The sequence below is a fragment of the Corvus cornix genome, chromosome 8 (assembly GCF_000738735.6).
Source record: "Corvus cornix cornix isolate S_Up_H32 chromosome 8, ASM73873v5, whole genome shotgun sequence".
NCBI lineage: Eukaryota > Metazoa > Chordata > Aves > Passeriformes > Corvidae > Corvus > Corvus cornix.
This window is the reverse complement of record NC_046338.1, coordinates 1,514,594-1,538,339: the sequence shown is the minus strand read 5'-3', so window position 1 is coordinate 1,538,339 and position 23,746 is coordinate 1,514,594. Positions and strand designations below refer to the sequence as shown.

The 23,746-nt window shown below is 47.9% G+C and overlaps 1 protein-coding gene across 3 annotated transcripts in view; it reads left to right on the top strand.

The window, feature by feature from the left end:
* The first annotated feature begins 7,366 nt into the window (after positions 1-7,366).
* The window catches only part of PDE4B (phosphodiesterase 4B), a 169,321-nt gene continuing 152,941 nt past the window's right edge, over positions 7,367-23,746 (top strand). Inside the window, exons 1-2 of one of the 3 annotated variants that reach the window (XM_039555792.1) lie at positions 7,367-7,602; positions 23,611-23,710. The gene's annotated coding sequence lies outside the window, so the exon portion shown is untranslated. Of the gene's footprint in view, positions 7,603-23,610; position 23,746 lie in introns of all 3 variants that reach the window. The other 2 variants (XM_039555791.1, XM_039555790.1) reach the window with 2 other exon arrangements.

Here is a 23,746-nt window from a genome sequence, read left to right as displayed (position 1 = left end):
TTCAGGAAGAGCCAAACTGGAAAGCCACAGCATCCTTGTGGCTGGAGAACCGCGGGTTTGGCAGGTGCCATTATGCTCGCTAACGATCCCAAACAAAAAATAGGGAATTGTCTGTGGGAGCCGCTAATTACCGACTCCCCGTCAGGAGCTGCTTGTGCCGGAGCTGTCAGCAGCAGAGCAGGGCCGGGCGCTGAGAGCCTCTCCCTAGGAAGCTGCAAAACAGCCTTGATGGCTCCTGGAATAATGCAGCGTCCTGCTGGGACGGAATGAATGGGAAAACAAGGGATGCAGAGGGATGGAGGAAGGGACAGCCCGGGGGGGGCTGTGAATGGTGATGAAAAGCCGTGGCCAGCGAGGTCTGGGGGCCTGTGAGAGATAAAGGTCACGGCGGTGCCACCTGTGCAGTTCAGAGCTCATTAAAGGGTCTTGTCTGGCCTTTTTTACCCTTTTTTACACACAACGGCCCTTTCCCCCCTTTTGCCATCGTCCTGGATGGGTCCTTTCGGGATGCAAATGAAGCTCATTTCCTATGCCTGAAAATCACTTGAAAAGCAGCGTTTGTGCCTTCAAATCCACGAGGAGAGTTAGGGACAGGTGACAAGCACAAACCTGCCCGGTGCTACTTTCCCAGAGCTTTTCCAGCAATGAAGCTCATTTCCCTATGGATCCAGCACCTGGCAAAGGAGAAGGAGCAGCCTGGGCTGGTGGAAGGTGTCCCATGCCCTGGGTGGGACGAGATGGGCTTTAAGCTCCATCCAAACCCAAACCATTGTGGGATTTTAGAATTCCGTGAGTTCTGTGAATGGGATTTTAGAATTCTCTGAATGGAGGGGATGGGAAAGCCAAGGAACAGCTCTCCGTTAGATCTCCCAAATCCATCTGGGACACACCACCCCAGGTGGGCAGGAGACCCAGAGCAGGCTGCAAAGGAGCACTCAGAGCCTCATTTAGAGCTTCCAACGATGGTTAAAGATCTGGCAGGGAAAGAATTATTTAATCTTGTGCCTGCCTAATGTCAGAAGCTTGTCGGAGACCGGCTGCTGTTGGCAGGAACAGCTTGGAATCCCTCTGCTCCAGCTGGGTGGTCGGGAAAACTCCAGCTGGATGGTCGGGAAAGCTCCAGCTGGATGGTCAGGAAAACTCCAGCTGGGAGGGGACCAACTCCCTCCTCAGCACAGGGACCAGCAGGGACAGTGATGGACTCAGCCCTGATCCCCATTTCTGCCCCCTGAACCATCCCACACACCCTGGAAACAACTTCTGGCAGGAGCAGGAGATGGTTCCAGAGAGATTTCTTCCAACAGCTCCAGCTGAAGTGAAGGATGTTGGCTTTCTTTTTGTGTTCAGTCGGCAGCGTTTCGAATATGCTCTGAAAGGAAAAACATCGTTTTAGTTGCTGCTTGTCCTGGAGCTGGGAGGGGGCTGGAGCCCCAGGAGAGGCTGAGGGAGCTGGGAAGGGGCTGGAGCCCCAGGAGAATTCCTGAGGGAGCTGGGAAGGGGCTGGAGCCCCAGGAGAATTCTTGAGGGAGCTGGGAAAGGGCTGGAGCCCCAGGAGAATTCCTGAGGGAGCTGGGAAGGGGCTGGAGCCCCAGGAGAATTCCTGAGGGAGCTGGGAAGGGGCTCAGGCTGGAGCAAAGGAGGCTCCGGGGGGACCTTGTGGCTCTGCACAAGTCCCTGACAGGAGGGGGCAGCCGGGGGGGGTCGGGCTCTGCTGGCAGGGAACAGGGACAGGAGGAGAGGGAACGGCCTCAGCCTGGGCCAGGGCAGGCTCAGGGTGGATATTATGGAAAATTTCTTTATGGAAGCAGTTTTCCACCCCTGGCACAGCTGCCCAGGGCAGTGCTGAGTCCCCGTCCCTGGAGGGATTTCAAAGCCCTGTGGATGTGGCACTTGGGGACGTGGGGCAGTGGTGGCCTTGGCCTTGCAGGGAAACAATTGGACTTGATGGTCTCAGAGGACTTGTCCAAGATTAATGATTCCAGGATTCTGTGGTTTTATAAGTGTGGGAGCCTTTTTCTCTTTTTCCCATCAGTTGATGTGAAAATAGATGTTGAAGCAGGAACCCTGCCCTCATTCCTGTGAGGACTCCAATCCAATTCCCTGTCTGGAGCTGGGAGAGATTGCTCGGAACCCCCTCAGAGCTCTGTGGCTTCTCTGGCTGAAACAGGGAGGTTGAAACTGCAGAGATGGAAATTCAGGAGATCTGAAGATTATTTCCCTGCAAGTCCTGCTTTGTGTCACCTGCCCAGACCCTTTCAGTGGTGACAGCACCCAGAAACACAAGCCAGGGCTGTCAGCCTAAAACACAGAAGGGTTTCTTGTTTCAAAAATCTGCTCTGGGTTTTTTGTAGGCAAAAAGACAGTGGAACCTTTCCTGCAAATTTGACATCCTTTTTCCCTCTCCAAAAAAACCAGTCCCAGGATTAGGGACTAAAGTCTTTATGGCTACTGCTTTGGTGTGGTTTTAGGGAACTGATGTTAATTAACTGAGCTCTTTACAGTGAGGAAAATCCCTTCCCTCTGCACTTCCCAGACTCTCCCAGGGAGGGTGCGGAGGCCCTGGCACAGTTTCTCTTCCCTGGAAGCATCCAAGGCCAGGTTGGAGCAACCTGGACTAGTGGAAGGTGTCCCTGCCCATGGAGGGGGGACTGGATAATCCCTGAGGTTCCTCCCAACCCAAACCATTCCAGGATTCTATTCCATGAGGAATTCAAGCTTCAATGCCAGGACTTCTTGTCTGTGTGTTACTTGTGTTTATTAGACAAAATTTTAGCAGCTTCCTTCATCAAACCCAAGAACCTTCCAGCCTTGGCTATTTTGCAGGATGAAAAATCTTGTCTGTGGGTATTTTTTCCCAGAATTTATTGACTTCCATACACAAATCCTCCTCCAGCTGGATAAACTGGGCTGAGGACAAGCTGTGGGTTCAGGGCTGGCAGCCAGAGAGGAGAATTTTTCCCCAGCACCTCTCTCAGCCCTGACCCACAGCTCCACCTGGACCCTCTCAGCGATTGGGATGCTCCTAGAGAACTCGGTGGGATGAGTCAGCTCCGTGTCTGCCAGCCTGGTGGCTGAGGGGGAGGAAGAGGAGTGAGGAGCTTGTGCTGATCCAGGCTCTGGGGAAGCTGCAGCACAGGAGAAAAGTGACAGAAGCTTCCTCCTTTCTCAGTTCCTTGCCTGAAAAATCCGCCTTTTCCTGCTAAACCAACCCCTGATCCTGGTGGCACCTTCGGGGCTGCCCTGAAAGCTGAGGTGGTGGGAACATCCAGCTTTTCCAAAGCAGGCACAACATAATCCTTATCCACCTTCCTGCTGCTATTTTTTCTGCTCTGATCCATGTTTTTTTCCAGAGCATCCAGCACTTCCCAGCTCTGTCAGGGATGATGCCCATGGCTAAGGATTCAAGCCCAGCCTCCCTCTTAAAGGCCAGGCTACAGAGAAAAATGGGAATCTGAGATCTCAGCCTCGCACCCCAGGAAGTGCTGTAATGTTCCTTGCTGTGGTCTTTAAACAAAATATTTGGGTTTCCAGGCTTGGGTCAGGAGAAATCATTCATGGAATTACCCTCGTTGTTTTAGGACTATGACAAATCCTTCCCACTTCCCATCTCCTGCACCTGCCTGCTGGTTTATGGATGAGGAATTCCAGTGGTTCCATTCCAGCCCTGGCAGTGCTTCAGGGAAATGGCTGCCTTCAAAAACTGCCCAGCATTTTCAAAGTAATAAAAAGCTGCAGTGGTTCCATAAGCTCCTGCCCTTTTCCTAGGAAAGCCAGGTGGTCTTTTTTAGGGAAGCCACCCTGTTGGAGGGGAGCTGCCTGGATTGCTGTGTTTATCCATTTACATGGAGGATTTGGGACTCCACTGCAGCCTCCTCAGCCACTCCCGAGAGTGAAAAGCCTCGTGAACGCCTCCCAAAGGGATTTTGGAAGGGATAGGAAGCACATCCATCACTGCACAGCTGCTGCTCCATCCATGTCTCCCAGTAAATCCCTGATAATGCTCAGGAAGCAAAGGAGGGATGGAGTGTCTGCCCTGCGCCTCTTCCCTCCTTGCTCAGCTCTTCTCTCCCCTCTTGATATCCAACCCAACAATTCTTCCACTCCTGGTATGAAATGGGGAGGTAAATTCCAACAGCTCCCAGCATCTGTTATATCCCATTTAATTCCCATTTATTTGATATCCATGAGCTTCTTCAGCTCCTTCAGCTGAAAGGACAGAGGAGGGAGCACAAACATTCATTAATTCTGCCCAATGAATTAATTCACGGATCTCTTACAGTATCCAGGGTATTTGTTTCCTTTCCCTGTTTCCATACTGTCCTATCAATCTGCCAACAATCCACAGCCTCCCATCAGTTTTCATTTGGATCCCTTTTCCTGGCACCAAGATCTTTATGGAAGAGGAGAGAAGATGACAAAGACATCTGGGTTTGATGAGCTGAGGGCACAGAGGGGAAGAAATCCTGCGGGGAGTCACTGGCTGGCTTTGCTTGGTGTTGGCAGTGCCAAGAAATGTCCTGATCCTCCCTGAAAAGAGGGATTTTGGAGCAGGGAGGGCACCAAATCCAGAGCAAACCCAGAAAACGGTGTAAAATACCCCAAAATTATCTCAGTGGAGGTTCTGAGTCTGCCTTGGGGGTGGTGGAGGGCACAGGAACCAGGACCCCCTTGTGCTTGATACCAGCCATTCTCATTCCAAACACATTTCCTTGTGCTGCCTTCCTATTTTAATGGGAAATGTATCCTTTGACAGGACCTCACCAAATCCATTTATCCTGTTCTGTACCAGCTCTCCCGCCACATTTGTCACCCGAGGATCTGAGTGCATTCAGCACAACCACAGACATCTGCCAGCTTATTTTTTTCCCCTCTCAATCTCCTCAGGAAAAAAAAAATGAAATGAGTGCAACAGTTTTCCTATTTTAGGAAGTTGGACTTTTCCCCCAGCCTCTCTCACACAAACACTGCTTCTGTTTCTTTTCTAGTAGAGAATACAAATCCCCACAGGATCCACATCCCCAGGTTTGGTTCTGAGACAGTTCTGTTTTCCAAACACAAAGCTGGACCATCCCTCCACTGCCCAGTGCTAGGGAAGGGGTCAGGAATATCAGGGCAAAGGCGGTGACTGCACAGTGTTGGCCACTGGGAAGTGACCTTTTCCCAAGGCTGGCAGGATCCCAGCCAGATTTATGGCTGTGGAGTCCTTTAGGATGGTTAGAGCTTCTCCATAATGAAAAATTGGTGCCTGTGAGTGGTGTTTGGTAACTGCAGCAGGGCAGAGGCAGATCAGGGAGTGCTGCAGCTCTCAGGATCCACTTTGGTGTGGATTAGGAGTGCTCAGGGCCTCTGGAATATCTCAGTGCCAGGGATGACTTCTTGGAGTCGGCTTGGCAGACTCAGAGGAGGGAGATAAGAATGACATGAGCCTGTGATTATGATCGCAGCAGGAGCTCTGCGGAGTTCCTTAATTTCATCCTCCTGCTATCAGCCTTCCCTACCTGCATCCAAGCTTCCAGGAGGATGTCAGCCAGCCAGGGAAGAGAGGAGGAACCCTGGGAGCTGCTGCTTCCCACAGCTGCTTGTTCCCAGGCTCTGGAATTGCATCCATGACTCTGAATTGCTGCCCGAATCAGGATTGCTGATCTTTCCTGTTGCCAGGGAGTTGAAAAGCTTGGATGTGCTGCTGAAGGCTGGGAATGACCAAGAGCAAACTTGAATTTCCCTGGCCTTGTAGTCTGGAAGAGCAGAGTTTCTTTCAGCCATTTGGGAATTCTGTATCCTGCCATCATTTGTGTTGTTCAGTGCTTACAGATAAGAAACAACTCCTAAATATTCCAAGGACTTGCCTGAGCCTAAACCACAGGGTTCAAACCTAGAAGTGACTTCTCTGTGAAGTTTCACAGAGTTTAACACCTTTGCACAGCGGACTCTGGACCAGATTCCTCACACCTGACTCTGTGTCCAAGGCAGCAGAGAGAGGGAAAAATTCCCCGTGGTTCTCCTCACTGCAGCCCAAACTTTGTAGAAGGTATTGGCATGTTGAAATTTGGTTGATAGTTAGTTTTATAGTTTAAAAAAAACTCCTGTATGTTATAGAAATCTCTCAATTAATTATTAACTCTTGATTTTACTGAGCTGGACAGACAGTCTTTTCTCCTCTGTATGATTACGTGGCACAAAACTTTCATTCAATATTGTTCTTTGCCTTCATAAAGACTGGTTTATCAAGACCTGCTGTGGTCTGGCCTCTGGGTCTGTGGGATATTGGGCCATGGGATGGTACTTGAGCAAGAATCCCAACACAGCAGCCTTCTGTTCACTTTTCAGAGGCTGCAGTCATAAATCCCTGGAAAAAATCAAGGGGCTGTGTGTCATCCACAAATAACCAGTTTAGCTCTTAATTTAAAATGTTTTATAATGAATAGATTTTATTTTTCTCTGCTGGACTCTGAGGTTTTGGGGAGTTGGGGTGGGTTCTTTAAGCCTTTTAAATGCTGCTCCTCAGCCCTGAAGACCAGAACATTCCTCTTTTACCACGTGAGCCAAGTTCTTCATGTTGTTACTCCAGAAACTTGGCCTTTGATGAGGACATCAAACACCCAAAGATCTCATGTTTAGGATCAAACCGAAGTTCCTACTGTGACAAACCATATAAAGAGAACTATCCTTTATCTGCTGGGTGTTTGGGGTGGTGTGACCAGGCGGCAGCTCCCATAGGTGTGAGATGTGAGGCTTTGCCATGAAATCTTTGAGGTGAGCAGCTCTTGTTTGCCAGGGCCTCAGCTCCCTCAGAGGGAAGGATTCCTTCCCAAAATCCCATCCCAGCCTGGCCCAGCTGTGCCACCGCGGTGTCCCGGGGTTTGTCCCTGCTGCTTGCCCTGGGTGTGGATTGTCCTCTGCTCCAGGCAACATTCCCTAGGGAGAGTCTTCAAACCACCACCAGCTGCTTCCTCGCTCCTGCTCTGCCCCTACGGATGCAATGATACCGATAAATTTGTGCTCGATTCCTTGGAATCCCAGACTGGTTTGGGTTGGGAGGGACCTCAGCGCTCCCCTCATCCCACCCCCGCCATGGGCAAGGCATGCCACGCACCAGCCCAGGTTGCTCCCAGCCCCATCCAGGCTGGAATTTGGCTGGATTTGCTGCAGAGCTGCTCCCGGAGCTCGCCTTGGCTCAAACCCGGCCGGGGGGGACCCGGGGCCGGGGCTGCGGCGGGGGAGGGACAGAGAGCGGGGCGGGACGGACGGAACCGGGAGGGGAGAGCGGAGCCGAGCGCGGAGGGAAGGAAGGAGCGGAGCGGAGAGGGAAGGGAAGGAGAGGAGCAGGCAGGGAAGGAAAGGGAAAGGAGGGGAAGGAGCGGATCGAGGAGCGAAGGGAAGGCAGGGAAGGAGCCGAGCCGAGCCGCCAGCGCTCCCGGCCCCGCTCGCTCCGCAGCGCTGGGGAAGCGCGGCCGCCGTTCCGCCGCCAGCGCCGGGGCCATGGGGCGCTGAGGGGCCGCGGGAGCCTGAGGGGAGCCTGAGGGGAGCCTGCGCGAGCCTGAGGGGAGCCTGAGGGGAAGCTGAGAGGAACCTGCGGGAGCCTGCGGGGAGCCCCCGCCGAAGGTAAGCGCTGCCCGCCTGTGGGGCCGCGGCCGCCGCCCGGGGCCGGGGCTGAGGCGGCACCGGGCTGTGAGGGGACCCGGCCCGGCCCGGCCCTGAGGGGGTCCCGCTGGGTCCCAGTCCCTGCTCCGTGCCCGGGGCTGCGGGGCCCATGGAGCCCAAGGACTGAGTCACTTGTGGGGTGTTTGGGTGGCCTCAGTTAAGTTTAGTCGTGGGGAATCATCACATGGCATTGAGAGGAAAAACCCCCAAACAAACGAGGGTTGTGGTTTGCCAGAGAACGGATATACACTTTAATTGGTTTTTTTAAAATTACTTTATTTCTGTGCTCTCTGCATCTTCTAGATATTCTATGTATATGTTTATATCCCTTCTATTTCTTCCTGTATTCTTTCTGCCTGGGTTTTCTGTTGGAATCGCTCATTTTATCCTGGCGGTGTTGAGGCTGCCGAGTGGCAGCATGGTGTTCCATAGAATCGCATTCCCGGGATTTGTGCCTTCCCAGCAGCCTGGGATGGGGGCTGCCCTGCCGGATTCCCCCTCCCAAACAGGCCAGCCCCATCCCAGAAACCTCGATGCACCCTGGATCCTCGGAACTCCGTGTGGGATGAGCGCTCCCGATGCTCCTCTCCCGGAGACATTTCCTCTGCATCATTTCCCTGACTGGTGCTTTGAGTCAGTTTGTTTTTCCTGAGCCTCCTTTTCTCAGTTCGGAGCCTGGTGGGAGTTGCGAGTTCAGAGAGGATCTGGGAGTTGTTGCCTTGCTGTGGCTCCACATCAGCTGCCTCAGAGCCCGTGGGGCAGAGAGAGGAGCTTTTTCCCCTCCTCAGGTGGAGGCTGAGGAGTTACAAATCAGTTCTGCTAAGGAACGAGGTGTTTGCTGTGATCTCTGGGGCTGGGATGTAGCCACGAGGGCACTGAATTGTTCTTTGAGATTCTCAGCATCTGTTGCAACAGGAAACATCCTAAGAGATCACCTGCACTGAGGAGAATTCCTGCTAGATATCTCTTGTATGAGATTCTTTTCAGCAGAATCCGTACAATGCCTTTTATTTTCTCCCTCTGGAATTCTGGTGTCCGTAAGAAGCAGCAGTGAATAAGCTGCATAATTGCATTTGCAGGTTGTAAATCCAGTGGAACACAGAACTTTTTAGGCCACTTCGAGAGAGATGCTCATTTGTTGTGCCCCTCATTATCAGCTCCAGAGAGGGAGATGATGGTTAAAAAGGTTATGAACAAATCTGCGATCTATAAATCATCTGGAATAAAAGCTTGTTAGTACAACAAGTGCTTCTCCTGGCAGATTATTCATTGTAATTCTCTGTTTCTCTTGTCATCTCATCTATTATAATGTTTCCTTGTACCTGCTCGGGTGCTCCAGGTACAGCTTTGTTCTCGTTTTTGGAATTTTAGATTCCAGGAAATAATTTTTAATGCAGTACTTTAATATGAACCTGAAGTAAAGGATGATACTGAGTCTTGTTGGTTGTTTTTTTCCAAAAATGCATTCAGGTTTTTCCTCCACCACTTCTGTATTTACTTCCCAGCTCTTCCCACGTCACATGGAAACCTCTCCTTGTTCAGCATTCAAATCCTGATTTATCCATCAGGAAGCTTAACCCAGATTAGCTGAGTAATCGTCTCTGGGAACACAAGGCTCCTTTAAAAAGTCACTCCAGTCAACTCTCTGGAATTTCCATGTTTGAAATGGATAGCCACGGATGGAGCTGGAAAATCCTGCCTAAAATGGCAGTTTTTAATTGGGATGGTTTCTTTCACCCACACATCCTTTCCTTGGAATGATCCACGTGGAGCTGTCCCTGGAGAGATGTGGGAAGTTTGAAACATTTGGGAAAAACAGTGACAAAACAATGCTTGGAAACACCTTTATTCCTTTAAATTAAGTGCCCGTTTTTCCAATTTTCAATCTTTATATGGTTCCCTTAGCAAATAAAATTGTCTGATTATGGCAGTGCCGTAAGTCCAGCCTTGGCAGATGGAAAAAAAAAACCTCTGGGGAAGGTGTAGGACAAACAACGAGGTGAAAAACCTCCCTTAAACTTGCTGACTGTTGCAAACAGATGAGTAGATATTTATATGAAATATTGCTTTGAAGGAGAAGGATTTTAAGCTGATGTTATTACTCATGCTCTGGGTTTTTTTCCCCCTTTCCCTCAGTTTAGAGAATGAAAATAATTTGTCAGCTTCACTTTGGGCTCCTTGCTGCTGCAGTGTTTTGGTTTCAGGCGATGCAGGGGGATGCTTTAGCTGGGGTAGGTGAATTAGAGCTGAATTTCTTTAATTATGAAAACAGCTTTCAGCTTAAAGCTTGTTTTTACAAAAAAAGAACAAATTGATGCCACCCTGTTGCTGCTGAAAACATGCAGGGGAAGCCAGGCTGTGTTTCCTGTTACATCTCTGAGTGTTCTGATCATCTGTGAGCCCTTCATCCCGTCATATCCCACATAATTTAGGATACATCCATTATTCAGATTAAAATCTTAGAAAGAGCTTGATGAATGGTACAGAGAAAGTAAATTAAGAACTTTTTTCTTGGTTATGCAGCAAAATTGAAAAATCCAGGCCTTTGAATTTAATCTTTTAACTTAATTTTTCATTAAATGTCTAATTAGACCAAGGGCCCGTTTGCTGCAGTGTTCTTGAAGCACAAAACTTGGCAGAATAATTCCTGTAAATCACAGAAGTCTCCAGAAGTCTGAGCAATTTTGCAAATGTAAGAAGACCATTTTTAGAGAACAATAAAAAAAGGTAAAATGGGTTATCCTTTGTATTTGAAACCAGTCTGAGAAAGAAGAGGAAACTTCCTGGGAGAGCAGATTATTCCATGTCTGCCTCCAGTGGAATTCCTGCACTTTCTGGTGCAGCATCTGGCACTGCTGGCAGTGATGAGAAAATAGATTAGAGGATGAGGCTGGATTAAATCTGTGCTTATTCAGCTGCTTAAAAAATGTCATTCTGTGCACCCTGAGTTTGGCTTTTCCTCGTGTTTGGGCACCTAAGGATACACTTTGTTTATAAATAGCTCAGGGGTGGAAAATCCAGAAAACTCCCCTAGTTTTGTTGTTGTTTCTCCCTTTTCTGCCTGTCCATGTGGGGTTCTGTGTGTGTGGATTATGAGATTTTTTCCCCTCCCCTCCATCCATTTTCTTTCCTGATTTTTCTCTCCTCTTTGGAAGCTGAGCAAAGAGGGTTGTGGATATTTTTACCACTGGGAATGAAGTGGAACCAAAGCAGATCCAGGGCCTGGGAGAAGTTAAGGACAATCTTGGTGGTGCTGAAAATATAGGCTGGAAATTGGGACAGTGTGGAGCAAAGATATTGCATAGAGTGAGATATTTGATAGAGCAAAATTGGAAAAAAATTGCTTATTTGGGGTAGAATGATAAAACTTGGTACCTTTAGGGCTGAACACCAGAAAAATGCTGAATTATAGGCTTTGAACTGTGGGGGCTGGAGCCAAGTGGGCAAAATCTCTTTGGATTGGAGATGAGCTGTGGTTAAGGCCCAGTTTTCCATTAAAACCTGCTGTGGTTCTGGGATTCCCTGTTGGGATTTTTCCCTCAGCTCTTTCTGTTGGTTGCCCAGGGAATATTGCAGCATTCCCATTGTCCTGTGGGCTGCAGGAGAAGTGAGGCAATGCCAGTATTTCAGTGGATGGTCCCCTCTGTGGTAAATTAAATTAATTTCTGGTGACAGAAAAGCAGCAGAAGCCACCAGGATCCTCTACACCAGAGCAGTTGAGGGGACTGATGTCCCCTTTGTTTCTCGGAGTGTCCTGGAAGAGGATGGAAAACCTCCTCGGTGGTTTTGTGTTCTGTGGAAGAGCTGGGCTCTGTTCCAACGGATGCAGACTCTGAGATGACGTTTTTGAGGAATACTTGGAATATTCATTTGCAGGCAGCTGTTGAGAACTATCCACTGAGCTGAGCCAGCTGCTGAAGAGTTAACTCAGCCTCATTTGCTCTCTAATTAATTTGCTGGGGGATAATACCCCACATTTGACCTGGTTTTGGCAGCAGATTTGGTGGGAGCAGCTGCTGATGCTGGCACAGCCTTTGCCTCCCGTGCAGGAGGTGTTCAGGACCAGTGTGACCACAATGAGCACATGAAAGGCTGCTGGAGGTGCTGAGACCTTCCTCATCCAAGCCTTGCCGGGCTGCAGGAAGTAGGACAGGGATTGTTGGCAATAAAAGGATGTTTTTTCACGAGGTAGTCAAGGCAGATCTTGTGAAACAACGGCCAGAGCTCGCTGTGCTACAAGTGAAGGTGTAGGAAGAGAGAAGAGGGGAAGGAGAGGTCAGCTAAAATAAATCCAAGGAAACAATCCAGCCTTGGAGACTCCAGAGAGCCAGGGAAGCGCAGCAGAGAGGGAACAGCAAATCAGCTCATGCCAGGGGGGGTTTCTAAGACAGGTCTGCAGGAGAATTCACCTGAGCTCTCCTAAATCCAGAGGGAATCTCGACCTGCTGTAGGGACAACATTCCCTGGGTGTTTCTGACCCAGGGAAGCTGCTGGAGACAGCCTGAGTGGAGCTGCCAGAGGATTTGCTCCTCAGGATTCTTTTGGGTGCTGTGCTTTTATTTCAGTGGTTCTGAACCTGTAAGCAAGAAGTTGACCCTTTGCTTGAGTAAATAACCACCAGATTTTCAGTTTTGTTTCTGCCTGGGCTCCTTGGTGAGCTCAGGTGCCTCTGGCACATCCGAGGAGCTGTGTTCCTTCTGGGAGATAAGGCAAATTAAGGCACTGCCTGAAGCTCGTAGGGAATCTGGGAGTTGTTGGAGCTGTGGTGTTTTCTCACTGATGTGCAGGAATCAGCTTTGGTGCCTAAAATCTGAAATGTAAAGAAAAAAGGGGAGAAATTTCCCTTGACGGAAGAGAACCTTCTGTAACCTTGTTGTTGCTAAACAAAGCTCAGCTTCTGAGTCACTCCCATTGATCTGGATTGAGTATTTGCTGCCTGCAGGATGGGCACCGAGGGATAAATCCCTCCTGAGCTTTGGGGGAGGATTAGGACCATGCTCAGCTGGAAAAATAAATTCTTGCCATTGATTTTTGTCCCATTCACGCTTCTGTAATTCAGTCATTGCTCAAGGAAGCCACAGACTGCATCCCAGCACGGAAAATCTCAGGCTGCCAGAGCACTTGGGAAATGTGGAGGATAAATCTGGCGAGGAGCTCCTTGCAACAGGGACACTTCCAAGGGTTCTCCTACAGAACTGGACACACACAGGTAACACATCAAACTCTGGAAGTACAGGCAGGGATTTCATGAATTCAGTAGGAAAGTGCGGGGAAAGGGGCTTGGAATAGGAATTTTGGGATGAATTCCAGAAAGGAAATGCAAAACCGAGGCAGAGAAAAGAAAGAAGAAGGCCAGGTCTGCAGGAGAATTCACCTCCTAAATCCAGAGAGAATCTCAACCTGCTGTAGGGACAACATTCCCTGGGTGTTTTTGAAACAGGGAAGCTGCTGGAGACAGCCTGAGTGGAGCTGCCAGAGGATTTGCTCCCTTTATATTCCTATAAATAGTGGAAGCAGGAACTTCGAGAAGAGAGGAATCCAAAAGGATGAAGCCTCGGGAGTCACCGTTTCTGAAAGCAGCAGCTCAAATGAGAAGCAGAAAATGATCCAGCAGCACAAGAGCTCTTGAGGAGAAAATAAGTGTCGGACATATGGGAACCTTCAGGGCGAGGCTGCTGTTTGATGGGACTCTGCTCAAGGAAAAGCAGATTCTGGGGATGCACAGCGTGCTCAGGAATGCTGATCAGGAATCTCCCAGGGCCTCTGCTGCTGGGGCTAAACCCACTCCTGCCTGGAGGGACAAACATCCCACTTTAACATTGGAAAAGTGTCACTGGCACAGCACAGGATTCTCCATTTTCCAGCTGGGAGTGGCTGCTGGTGGTTGAGTTCCCAGTAACACCAGCGTGGGCAGGAGCAGAGCAGGATGTGGGATGTTCTTTGGAGGGTTTGGATTCCCAGCCCTGCTCCTTCCAGAGGTGCTGCTCTTCCTGCTGGAGAAGCCTCTGTGTGGGTGTTTTGGGATCCTCAGGGGAGGGCAGGGAGCTTGTCCCAGATTATCCTTGGAGAGAGGCCTCTCCAGGATCTCAGTGATGAGGGACAGGGCAGGGAGAGAGGAGCAGGACGTGGGATGTCCATTGGAGGGTTTGGAATCACAGCCCTGCTCCTTCCAGCAGTGCTGCTCTTCCTGCTGGAGAAACCTCTGTGTGGATGTTTTGGGATCCTCAGGGGAGGGCAGGAAGCTTGTCCCAGGTTGTTATCCTTGGAGAGAGGCCTCTCTGGGAGTGGGTTCCAGGGCAGGAAGAGTAGAGCTGGGGTTCCATGGCGTGCACAGCATCCTGCTGATCCCAGAGATTCCATGGCAGGCTCTTGCTGGAGACAATTCCAAAGGAGGCTCCTCGTAGGAAACTCCAGGAAAAGTGTCTCCCACTGCCATAACTGTTACTATTCATCCCAAATAATTGTTGGGATGCCCTTTCCCACTGGTTCTTCCCAGGTGTGCCAGGCTGGGAGAAGGGAATATTCCTCTGTTGCTTTTGTGTCGCTTTTTCTTTCCCTTCTTTCTGCAAATTCTTTTTGCATTTCCTTTCTGGAATTCTTCCCAAAATTCCTATTCCAAGCCCCTTTCCCTGCACTTTCACATAATGAATTCATGAAATCCCTGCCTGTACTTGCAGAGTTTGATGTGTTATTTGTGCATGTCCAGTTCTGGAGGAGAACTGGGCCTGGGTTTTTCCCATTTTCCTTATTCCTTCAGGAGCCATGGGAACATCGTGGGTTTTTCCCAGCTGCTTGTGGGTCACTGATGAATCAATTCCATTCTAAATGGAAGGTTTTCCATGCCTTTTTCCCAGAAAAGCAAGAACAAGGCAGTGTTCAAATGAAGTCAGGCAAAAGAACTATAAAAATAAACATTTATTTCACCTAATTCTTTGTTTCCTTCTGGAGCCGTATTCCCAGAAAATCAGATATTTTTAAAAAAGGGAAAAATAATCCACTCACAGGCACTGAAAGGAAGTAGAAAAATACATTTTTTTTATCTTCCCTTGTTTTTTATTCACCCACTCTCAGTATAAGAATATTTAACACTCTTTTAGTGCAAGACTCCTGTCATGTAAAATAATTGTAATTAATTCCTCAATTCAGGACTGTGTAGGAAAATTCAGGATGAATTTCCCAAGCGCAGGATAAGGGATTTATTTAGACTTATGGAAAAACAGAGATGCTTTATGATTAAAAAATAATGATTGAGCTCTGAGCAGACTCTTCCTGACTTTTAAGAAGCTTTGGTGAGTTTTCCTGGATGAAATACTGGATTTCTTCTGTGACCTGAGGTGTTCCTGGTGTGGGTTTTGCTGGTGGCTCTCACTGCAGGAGGAATTGATGCAGCATCTTGGGGTTGTTTGTTTAGAAAGCCAGGAATAAGCAGGAGAAATCTCCCAAACTCCTCTCATGGAATAGCAGCCAATCCCCCCAAAATTCCCTTCTCCCTTCCATGAGTCACTGTATGATCAGGCTGGAATACAGTGCAATCCCTGGAGTATTCCTGGCTATTCCTTTTCCCATTTTACTCACCAGAGATGTTTAATTATTCCATTTTTTTGTCCATCTGGTGCTGTCTCATGGATCCAACACCAGTTTGGTGCTGGGCATTTGCTTCCCAGTAGAGCAATTCCTACGTTTTTGGTTGGATAAACCAGATTTTCTTTAACTTTCCAGGAAACCAAGCCTATTTTGGGGTTTATTGTTGATACTGTGCCTTTGGGAGCAAGGAAGTTGTGCCTGGATTGATGCTGGGAGTTCCAGCAGCTGCCTTGTGCTGCTTTGGATTTCAGACCCATAGTTCCATTAATTTTTTTTGGAAGTGTGGTTGCATGGATGGGTTTTTAAAGGGTATTTGTAGGTGTGTTACAGCTGCCCTTTAATGGGAGGAATGAAATTTATGGGAATTTGTCATTTGAGATGGAAAAAAATTGGAGGCAGCATAAAAATGTTCCCCCTGTATTTATCTGTGACTTGGTGACTAAAGCAGTGCAGCTTTTCACACTAAATATAATCAAATCATCTTTTCCATGATTCTTTTTAAGGTAAAATATCTGGAGAAGGCTTCTTTCCCTGTTGGAATCCTGTGGGCTCAGATCCTCTTCCCTTTTCCTGCAGAGGAGGGTGCAAGGAGTGTTCTCCATCTGGCTGGGGGCTTAAAATTATCCTGTGTTTTGATGGCTCTGCAGATGAGTTCAGTTCTGCATTCCATGCCTAAAACTGGGAAATTAAATGGAGAAAAGAGCAGGAATGCTTCATTCCTGAGCCATTCCAGCTGCAGGAAGTTCAGGTTCTCCATTGCACCCAGTGGTTTTTGTATTTTTGGGCTGGCATATGAAGTGGGACTTCTTTCTTTCAGTGAGCAGGAGACACATTTCCAAAAATAAACGGATCAAGTGATATTGGAATTTTCATTTATAAATTCTCTGGGAATCTGCCAAAACTTCCATCAGAGACCTGCAGTCATTTGTGAGGAGGCACAGGCTGTTCCCAAGCCAAGGGAAATCGGGTGGGAGAGATGTGGTGAGGGGGAAGAAATTCCTGACTGTGAGGGTAAAGTTGAGCTTTTCCAGAGCAGCTGGGGCTGCCCCTGGATCCCTGGCAGTGTCCAAGGCCAGGCTGGACATTGGGGCTTGGAGCAGCCTGGGATAGTGGAAGGTGTCCCTGCCCATGGTGGGGGTGGGATGGGATGGAATTGAAGGTCCCTCCTAGCCCAGACCAGTCTGGAATGCTGTGGTTCTGTGGGGTCAGTGCTGTTTGATCCCCGTGGGAATGGAGCAGGCAATGCCCTCTTTCCCTGCTATCCTTCCCTGCTCTTCAGCCTGAGGAAACTCTTCCATCCTCGCCATCCCATGGTGCTGCCAAGGGAAGGGAGGGGAAATCCCTCTGTTCTCCTCTCTTGGGTAGAGGTGGCCCTTCAGCTCTCCAGCTCCAAAGCTGATGCAGAGGAAAATGGAAGGGGCTCATTCTGCTCACTCTGGCACCTCAGGACCTTGGCATTGGCCTGGGGTTCATTGCCTTTTCCTGCCTTTTCCAGCAGCAGAGGTTTCCCACTCATGCCCCGAGGATGTGCAGTTCAGACCCAATAAATCAGGTTCCAGCTGCTTCTTTGCTCTGGCTTTGCTTCCAAAGGGCTCATTCTCTCCGTGCTAGGCTGGATTATATTCCAAGCTGTTCCCTGCTCCACATTTGCTGCGGGAAAACAGCTGAGGGCCCAGATTTTGCAGTTTTATTTTGGGCATCTTGTTTGTTTTGAGGAAAAAATCCATTTCCTTCTATTCTGAGTTTTCAAAGGGAGGAATATGAGCATTTCCTTATCTCTGGGGAAGCAGCTTCATGAGGGCAGCACCTGAATGTGGGAGCGAGCTGGGGATGAAAAGCCCTTGGCAGGGAGAAGGGAAAAGGGAAGCTCTCCTGGAGTGCTTCCCCCTGATGCTGGAGCAGCAGATTAGGGCAGAATGTAATTAATAATGAGAAGAAATCCATTAAGTTGTTATAGTAACTGGGAAGCTGAGGTTGGAATGTATGATCCGAGTGACTCAGCTCCGGGGGAAGGGATCTGGGAGCCCACAGAAGGAGAGCTGGAGCTTCGCTTTCCCTGCTTTCCGCTCTGTCTGTGCCTGGGAAGCTCTGGAATAGGCATGGAAAAGGATCTCCCAAACCTTGAGCAGGAAAACCAACTCATGCCATCACTCTCGTCTCTCTGCATGTCTGGTGATCCATGAAAAGTTGGGAAAACTCACCCCAAATAAGTGGCAGTGTCATTCCAAGAGGCTCTTTCAGGATGGGGAATAAGGAAGGAGGAATCTGGAGGTTCCTGTGTCCTTCAAAGCAGCACCAGCTCCTTTCTGGAGGCCCCTTGGAAGGAGGATACCTACAAAAAAAAGGAATTTATTTCCCAGAATTTATGTGGGATCTTCCTGCAGAAGGAAGTGCATTCATTTTGTTGTCCTCATTAAAAATATTGGTGTAAAATGGGAAAGTTTTACTGGAAAATCTGTATCACCTGCCTCTCTCCAGGTGTTTCTGGCAGGGATTCATGGATGAATCGAGGAGTGCAGAAATCTGGGATGCTTCTTTAATGGAAGGTTTCCCTGCCTGTGGAAAGGTTTGGCATGAAATGATCCTTAAGGACCCTCCCAATCCCAACCAATCTGGGATTTTGGCTGCTTTTTGGAGTATTTTGCATCCAGAATTAATAATAAACCTTTCTAGCCAAGGTTTGTTATTCCCTAATTCTCCTGGCTGTGTGCAGCCCCTTGGGAACAACGAGGTTTTGGTGAGGAATTAACTGGGTAATTATTTTCCGGTTGTAAAGCTGAAGTAATTTGCTGTTGGAATGGTCTGTGGTGATCTGAAAATCCCTGGGCAATATTTAGGGATTTCTTGCATCTGCTCAGGTGTAAATGAGTTTTTAAAAGGGCAAGAATTTGGATTTATTAAAAAAAAAATATAGATTTAAGACTCAACTTGGAGATGTCTCTGTGTTTGCCCCTCAGCTTCAGGTTTATGTGGAATTCATGTGTTCAGTTTAATTTCTGAACCAAATTTAACCTTTTATCTATCAGCAGCTAAGGTTCAAAACAATCAGTCTTCATTTAATCAATAGAAACATTTATTGTGAGATCCCTGGAGGATCTTTAAGGTCCCTTCCGACCCCGCCCGTTGTGATTCTCTGTTCCTGCAAGATGAATGAACATACATTTAATGTAAAAAAATTGCAGGGGAGTGTCTGATTGTAGTAAAAATTCCAAGAAAATATTCTGTTCCTTGGATAACGTGGGATTTTTGATCTTCTCCTTCCCGAGGTGATGAGGACAGGTTGAAAAACTGATTTTTAAATTCTGTTTTAATAATTATCTTCTCCAGCTGTAAGAAAGACGTTGTTTTGCTTTAAATTTTACAGGGAGGAAAATCCCTGCTGTCAAATCCATGTAGTAATTAAATCCTGCTGGCTTTTTCCAGGAATACAGGTGCCCTTCAGCTTTCCAGCAAAGTAGTCCCAAAAGATGAGAGTTTAAAACTCCTCTCCTGGTGCTCCTTGGGGATTCAGGGAGCTGGGCAGGGATTTCATGATTTGGGAGGCTCCAAGTGAGTTGTGCATCCTCTTAATCCACATTTTTTGTCCAAGAAAAACACATCCTAAGAATAAAACGGGAAATCCTGCAGAGAAGTTGGGTGGCTCCTGTGACTTGAAGAATTTCTGTGTTGAATTTTTGTATTTGCAGCACTGGTTGCCCAGAAATAAAATACTTGGGTGTTGTTGGGACATTGTTCTTTCCAAAGAGCCTTAGGTTAGGGTGGAAGAATATCCTGGCTTAGCTGGAAATGATCCTTTTGTGCCTCAAAGCCTCAGCCTCCAAAATCCCAGGATCCCAGACTGGTTTGGGTTGGAAGGGAAATTAAAACTCCTCCAGTGCCACCCCTGCCATGGCAGGGACACCTCCCACTGTCCCAGGCTGCTCCCAGCCCCAATGTCCAGCCTGGCCATGGGCACTGCCAGGGATCCAGGGGCAGCCCCAGCTGCTCTGGGAAATCCATTCCAGGGCCTCCCCACCCTCCCAGCCAAGAATTCCTTCCCAATATCCCATGGAATTCCATCCTCTGGTGGCTTTTGACATCCAGGCTCCATTTGCAGTTGCTGCCCTTTCCCAGAACTGCACAGAACTGTGATTTTCCTGGTGAGGCTGGATGTATCCAGGTTGGGATTCCTCTTGGAACACCCTGGGACACGCCCACATCCCAAAATTCTGGAATTTCCACTTTTTCAATTCCCTCTGTAACTTCAGCATTGAATAACCTGGCCAGAAGAGCCAGATTTTTTATGGTGTCACACACAAAAGGGCGCTGACACGGAGCTGATCCCTGTGGAATGATAATTCCTTGCGGGAAGCGCCGGGATTTTGGAAGCAGGGGTTACTGAGCAGGGCTCTCCTCGTTAATTGCAGCCTTTGAAGGATGGAATTGGTTCAAAACTTCCCAAAGTGTTCAGCAAGAGGCAGCCCTGGAGTGCTGCAAGGATCACTCTACATAATTAAAGGAGGTTTTGATAACTGGGAAAGAAATTACCGGGAGAAGCTGGAAGAAAATGCTGGAGTTGGCACTCTCACCTCACTTCACAGCACTCCATTTTGGAGCAAATTGCAGAATGAGCTAAGTCACTTTTTCATTTAAAAAAAAGAAAATAAAACCTGATAATTCAGCCTGGCATGGAAAATAATGCAAATATTTTCCCAATAAGCAAAATCTCAGATCCAGAAGGAAGGAAAACAACCACAGTCAAAGGAAACAGGAACATCTGCTTTGGCTCCAAGGAAAAATCCTGGAAGAAGAAAGCTGAAATATCCCTCTAAATCAATTTTCCCCCCTAAATCTCCTGCTATAAATCAGTGTTGTCAAAGATGCCACTTGGAATATAGGAAATCAAATATGGAAGTGCTCGTGGTGGCTGCTGGAAAACATGGGAGCATCTCCAGAATGCCAAATACTTTCCCTTTAGTCTTAATTTCCTTTTTTTTTAATTGGATGGGCAGACAGAAATTTCAATGTGGAAATTGCGAACATGGAAAAAAACCCTGGGATAAAGCTGGTTTGGAGCTGACCACGGTGCTGTCGTGGCTTTTTTAATATTCCCAGTGCCAGGCATTGCCTTTGCAGTTTTGGGTGAATATTTAGGAAAATGCGATTTCTCTGCTCCAGAATCCTTTTCCTGGGAAAAGAGAGGACGTGGATGGTGGAATTTAACCAGCAGGAGCTTGCTGTGGCACAGATCCCCATTTTCCCTTTTTAGTTGGATTTTGGGTGTCCCTGTGGTGAGAAAAGCGGGATACTTGTCTGGAAATGGTGGTTCTAATTGGCCATGGAATGTGTTTTTCCTCAGGTGTTGGAGTTGATTTTTAGCTGGTGTTCCCTGGCCCTCAGGGTTGTGTTTTGGAATCTGGGATGTGAGAAAAGCAGGAGCTATCGTGGACAGAAAACCAGGATGCTCCATCCTGGAGAGCCCTTTTCCCACTCTCGGGTCAGTCAGATCCTTGCCTCCCATGTTCTGGGAATAAATCATGGAATCCTGGAGTGGTTTGGGTTGGGAGAGACCTTAAAGCTCATTTTTTCCCAACAACTTCCGCTTACTCAAAGCTCCCTCCATGCAGGTCTCAGCTTTCCCCTGGTTCTCCAGAGTTCTCCTAGAAAAAGTGGATTTAAAAACCTAAAAAAGGTGAATTTAAAAGCCTAAAAAAAGTGGGGTTTGGGGGCGATTTTTGCCTCTGCAAAGATGGAGTTTTGGGTTTAAGGACTTTTAGGTTTCCGTGATGGAATTCTGATGTTCTTGTGGTGTTCCCGAGGGGGTTGAGCTTAGAAAGCCTAAAAAAAGGGGATTTAAAGGCCTAAAAAAGTGGATTTTAGGACAATTTTTGGCTCTGTAGAGGTGGAGTTTTGGGTTTGAGGGGTTTGGAGATTCAGCCTGGAATTCCTTTGTGGAATTCTGGTGTTCTTACAGTGTTCCAAGGGGGGTTGAGCTTGGAAAACCTCCAAAAAGTGGATTTAAAAGCCTAAAAATGAAGTTGCTGCTCTGATGATGGATTTCATCTTTCCCCACTATTCTTAGTGGTTTTTCCAACAGGAAAAACGGGCAAAGTGAGGAATATCCTGCTGTTCCAAGACTTCTGGAGGATGAGGATGAGGATGGTCTCTGTTTGTAGGCTTGTTTCTGTTCTGTGCTTGGGGTCATTGTGTGGCTTTGCTGCTTGGCTCTAAAAAAAAATTTTAAAAAAGGGGGGAAAAAAATCCTTCTTTTCGGGATATTTGGCTCTTCCCAGAAAAACAAAGAAAAGGATTTTAGAACTTTTTCTCTTGGAGCAGAGCAACCTGTGGGTGAGTTCAGGACGGGAAGAAGTGAACGAGGGGCAGGAGCTTTGCTTCTCCGGTGTTTATCCCACATTAATCCCGATGGATCTGCAGCATCCCCCTTCTCTGGGAAGGCCAGCAAGGCTCAGTGATGCTGCTCCTTTCCCAACAGAAACACAAGGGGAACATCAAATCTAATTTTTAAAAAACCAGCCTGAAAATCTACAGGGGGAAGATCCACGTGGGTGAATTTTCTGGGGTTTGGTGTATTTTTAAACTGATTTTTAAATAATAATAATAATAACAATAATAAATAATAATAATTGTTCTTTGCTCTCTGAGAGCTGCTCAGCTGCTCTGAGGAGTGGGAGGCTCTGCAAGTCATTTGCTCAGGGAACAAGGAGGAGAGAAATTGCATCTTTTAATAGTCTGCCTCATTTTTCCTGGTAATTACCTTGGAATTCCTGATGCAGGGAACACTTCAACTGAATCCTTTGGAGCTGTCAGAACTGATTTTTAATTTCAGTTCACTTTCCCACAATAGGAGATGAGCTTTTGAGAAAGAGAAGAATAAAAGTCCCTGACATAGTCAGGAAAACAGAAATTTTTTTTCTGCCCAAGCTGTGAATATTTGTCTGGAAGTTTCCTGTCAAACCAGGGCCATATATTCCAGTGAAAATTCCAGCTCATGTTTCATGGGAATGCTGCAGAGCACGTCAGGCCTAAGGACAGCAAAATACACATTTTTTTATTGGAACTGAAAGAAATGAAGAGAAATGACAACTTGGTCATCCCCTCTGCTGGAAATCCAAGAATTACTGGAATTTCTGGGACAGGCTGACTGGGTTATTGGCAGCCTTAATGATTGGATTGACTCCAGGGAAAGAGGAGTCCTTGCAATCCTCTTAATCTTGCTGATACCCTGGGAAGGAACCTCCTAATCAAAGTTAAGGCACTGTTTAATAATAATTAATTATTTTGAAGGGATTTTTTTGGGCCATGCCCAACTTTGTTGGAATTTTCTCAGGCATCTACAAACATCATCCTGCCTTTAACATTTTTTATAGTAGGAAAATTGGTTGGATTTGTTATTAGAGATAAATTTATGACCTTATCCTGGTGCCTGTTGGCTTAAACCAGCAAACTTGGGATTTAGACTCAGCCTGGCAATTAGGACAGAGCTCAGAGCAGCTTTGGGAGAGGCTGAAGTGGAGGAATCCCTTCTCCAGAGCCTTGGGGGAGGCCAAAGTGGAAAAATCCCTTCTCCAGCGGGATGGTACTGGTAGGTCTCAATTAGCAGAAGTTATTTGTGATAAGAATTGCAGTGACAGGAAATAAAGGTGCTGCCGGCTCTCAGGGAGAATCCTGCTCATGGAATCAGCGTAGGGAGGACATGGAGCTGTTGGAAGGAATCCAGAGGAGGCTGGGAATCCCAAACTTGCACATGAAGCTGTGTTTTAGGAATTTCTGTAAGTAGTGGATTTCCCACTGGATGAACTGGGGAGCTGTTTTTAAAACCAGCGTGTAGGAAAATCAGGCTTCATCCCATGCATCCGTGGGATTTTATCCTCCATCTCCAGGATGATCCAAGGGATGGAGCAGCTCTGCTGGGAGGAAAGGCTGGGAGAGCTGGGAATGTTCAGCCTGGAGAAGAGGAGCTTTGGGATGACCTCAGTGTGGTCTTGCAGGGCCTGAAGGGGCTGCAGGAGAGCTGGAGAGGGACTTTGGACAAGGGATGGAGGGACAGGACACAGGGAATGGCTTCCCAGTGCCAGAGGGCAGGGCTGGATGGGATCTTGGGAAGGAATTCTTGGCTGGGAAGGTGGGGAGGCTCTGGAATGGATTTCCCAGAGCAGCTGTGGCTGCCCCTGGATCCCTGGCAGTGTCCAAGGCCAGGTTTGGATGAGGCTTGGAGCAGCCTGGGACAGTGGCAGGTGTCCCATGACAGGGATTAGAACTGGATGAGCTTTAAGGTCCCTGCCAACCCACACTATTCCATCATTCCATGAAATCCCTCCTTTCTGAGTCACTTTTCCCAAGTTCCAGCCATGGGTGCTAATAGATGCCCTTGCTTGTATTTTGCAGAGTGCTGTGAAATCTTCCCAGCTTTTGATGGAAATGAGAACAGATTGAGTTTTCTGAGGAGGAGGGAATTTCTCGGAGCTGCCAGGAGCTCTTCAGAGCAGTTGAGTTGCTGCTGTTCACAAGAAAGAGGAAAAGG